Source organism: Lolium perenne, chromosome 1, assembly GCF_019359855.2.
Source record: "Lolium perenne isolate Kyuss_39 chromosome 1, Kyuss_2.0, whole genome shotgun sequence".
In the NCBI taxonomy this organism is placed as follows: domain Eukaryota; kingdom Viridiplantae; phylum Streptophyta; class Magnoliopsida; order Poales; family Poaceae; genus Lolium; species Lolium perenne.
This window is the reverse complement of record NC_067244.2, coordinates 118,579,538-118,583,341: the sequence shown is the minus strand read 5'-3', so window position 1 is coordinate 118,583,341 and position 3,804 is coordinate 118,579,538. Positions and strand designations below refer to the sequence as shown.

General features: G+C 43.4%; 1 pseudogene; it reads left to right on the top strand.

Annotated features, from left to right (window-relative positions):
• The first annotated feature begins 1,173 nt into the window (after positions 1–1,173).
• Positions 1,174–1,770, top strand: LOC139832924 (uncharacterized; annotated as a pseudogene).
• The last annotated feature ends 2,034 nt before the right edge of the window (positions 1,771–3,804 follow it).

The following is a 3,804-nucleotide window of genomic DNA, read 5'->3' as shown; positions in this document are numbered from 1 at the left end:
CAGGACCCACGAAGGACGATGTTGAACCGGATAAGATTACGAGTGCGGAGTTGCATGCTCACTTCACCCAGCTTTTGGTGGGGCGTGCACACGATGTGGATTCACGCCTCGGTGACGTTGATTCCAAGCTCACCGATGCGATGGAGAAGATCGAGGGGCTCAAGGAAGCCTTCAACACCAAGCTCGACGCCAAGTTCCAGGAGTTCTTGGCCAGGTTACCACAACCTCGGGGCAACGCGCGCCGCGCACGCCGCGTTCCTCGTGCGATTATTCCTGCGGGTGTCGCTGCAGTTGCACTAGCCGCGCCTGAAGCGGCCTCCGATGAAGGGTATGAGGATTATGAAGGGGAGGATGAGATGGCCGACGAGAACATGCTTGATGGCGAGGAGATACAACAACCTCCACCTGGTCATCAACGGCAATACAGACGGAACGCTCGTCCACCTCCACGACTGGTACGTGATGATGATCATGTTGCAAAACTTAAACTAAATATTCCACCATTTGAGGGTAGATATAATCCTGATACATACCTTACGTGGGAATTGGAAGTAGAACAATGATTTGCATGTTTACGATATCCTAAGCATTTGCGTGTTAGTGCTGCTACTTGTGAGTTCACAGATTTTGCTTCTATTTGGTGGTCTGAATATTGTAGAGTACATCATGCTACTGTTCCTACTACTTGGCTTGGTCTAAAACTTTCTATGCGTACTCACTTTGTTTCTCCACATTATCAACGTGATTTACTTAAGAAATTATCTCGTTTAGAACAAGGTAAAAAAATATGTAGAAGAGTATTACCAAGAATTGCAAACGGGAATGATTCATTGTGGTATTGAAGAGGATAATGAAGCTATGCTTGCACGTTTCTTTGGTGGTTTGAGTAAATATATTCATCCTATTTTAGACTATAAGGAGTACAATAATATTACTCGCTTATTTCATATTGCTTGCAAAGCTGAACATGAAGTGCGGGATCGTCAACCACCATGGAGAAGAGCTAATATTTTTGCAGGTCGTACATCCTCATGGGCTTCATGACAACTGGATCCACCCACTCGTGGGGCTACGCCAGCACCTACTACCTCCAAGTATACCGCGCCTGCATCACGAGCGCCATCTGCTGCTACTCCACCACCATCTGCTGGTCCTCCTCGGAGTTCATCTTCCATGGCCTCCACGGGGAAGATGCGTGACATTCAATGTCGCTAATGTTTGGGATTTGGTCGCATAGAAAGAGAATGCAGAACCAAACGTGTGATGTTGGTGCGTGAAGATGGAGAATATGATTCTGCAAGTGACTTTGATGATGATACATTGACCCTTATTGTTGCACGTGATGGAGCCAATTTTGATTCTGAAAGAGAGACGAAGGTAATGGGAGCTGAAACTGCTGATAAATACAAGAACTTAGTTGCACAACGTGTTTTGAGTGTGCAATTGAGCAAAGCTGAGCATTATAAATGCCACAAACTATTTCAAACAAGAGGCATTGTAAAAGATCAAGCTATACGGATCATCATCGATGGAGGGAGTTGTAATAATATGGCTAGCATTGACATGGTAGAGAAGCTTGCTCTATCTACAAGACAACGTCCACATCCATACTACATTCAATGGTTTGAGAGTTCTTGTAAGATCAATGTAACAAGAACAACACGTGTGCATTTTACTATTAGTACATATTCCAATTATTTTGATTGTGATGTTGTACCTATGCAAGCTTGTTCTTTGTTACTTGGTAGACCTTGGCAATTTGATATATAATCTGTTCATAGTGAAAAAATAATCACTGTTCTCTTATGCATGCTGGAAAGAAAATTGGTCTCAAACCTATGACTCCTGGAAAAAAAATTAGAAGATGATCTCGCTAGAGCTAGTAGAGTAAAAAATGAGGAGAAACATAAGAGTGAAAATCAGACTGTTGCTGCAGATTTTGTACCACATAAGAATACTTCTAAATCTGATTCTACTCATGCTACTAAAATTCGTTTGAATAATCCTTGTTTGCTTGCAAATCTGATATTGCTGAACTTGATGTGGACATTACTCAATGTTATGCAATTATTTGCAAAGAAGTTCTCTTTTCATTTGAGGATATGCCTCCTTATTTGCCACCTGCGGTTGCTAACCTTTTGCAGGAGTTCATTGACGTGTTCCCACAAGATGTTCCACTTGGATTACCACCTATTCGTGGGATAGAACACCAAATTGACTTGATTCCAGGAGCTTCGCTGCCCAACCGTGCGCCATATCATACCAATCCTGAGGAGACCAAAGAGATTCAATGACAAATTCAGGTTCTCCAAGATAAAGGTTATATTCGTTAGTCTCTTAGTCCATGTGATGTTTCTATTATTTTGGTACCTAAGAAAGATGATTCTTCGCGCATGTGTACTGATTATAGAGCTATTAATAATATTATCATTCGATACCGTCACCCTATACCACGATTGGATACTATGCATGATGAGTTGAGTGGTCCTATTATATTCTCTAAAGTTGATTTGTATAGTGGTTGCCACCAGATTCGTATGCAATTAGGAGATGAATGGAAAATAGCGTTTAAAACTAAGTTCGGTTTGTATGAGTGGTTAGTAATGCCTTTTGGTTTAATTAATGCTCCTAGTACTTTCATGAGACTAATGAACGAAGTTTTACGTGCTTTTATTGGACATTTTGTGGTGGTATACTTTGATGATATTTTGATATATAGAAAATCCTTGGAGGGCCATTTGGATCATTTACGTGTCGTTTTCAATGCTTTACGTGATGCACGTTTGTATGGTAATCTCGAGAAGTGCACCTTTTGCACCAATCGAGTTGTGTTTCTTAGCTATGTTGTTACAACGCAGGGTATTGGAGTTGATCTAGTCAAGATTGAGGCAATTGAGAATTGGCCACAGCCCAAGACGGTCACCCAAGTGAGGATTTTTCTTGGTCTAGCTGATTTCTATAGGCGCTTTGTTAAAGATTTTGGATCCATTGTTGCGCCGTTGAATGAGCTTACAAATAAGGATGTGCCCTTTATTTGGGGCGGTGCACAATGATACGTCTCCGATGTATCGATAATTTCTTATGTTCCATGCCACATTATTGATGTTATCTACATGTTTTATGCACACTTTATGTCATATTCGTGCATTTTCTGGAACTAACCTATTAACAAGATGCCGAAGTGCCGATTCTTTGTTTTCTGCTGTTTTGGTTTCAGAAATCCTAGTACGGAAATATTCTCGGAATTGGACGAAATCAACGCCCAGGGCCTATTTTGCCACGAAGCTTCCGAAGTCCGAAGACGAGACGAAGAGGGGCCACGAGGCAGCCAGAGCATAGGCGGCGCGGCCCTGCCTCGGCCGCGCGGCCCTATGGTCTGGGCCCCTCGCGCCGCCTCTTGACCTACCCTTCCGCCTACTTAAAGCCTCCGTGACGAAACCCCCAGTACCGAGAGCCACGATACGGAAAACCTTCCAGAGACGCCGCCAACGCCGATCCCATCTCGGGGGATCCAGGAGATCGCCTCCGGCACCCTGCCGGAGAGGGGAATCATCTCCCGGAGGACTTTACGCCGCCATGGTCGCCTCCGGTGTGATGTGTGAGTAGTCTACCCCTGGACTATGGGTCCATAGCAGTAGCTAGATGGTTGTCTTCTCCCCATTGTGCTTCATTGTCGGATCTTGTGAGCTGCCTAACATGATCAAGATCATCTATCTGTAATTCTATATGTTGCGTTTGTTGGGATCCGATGAATAGAGAATACTTGTTATGTTGATTATCAAAGTTATATCTATGTGTTGTTTA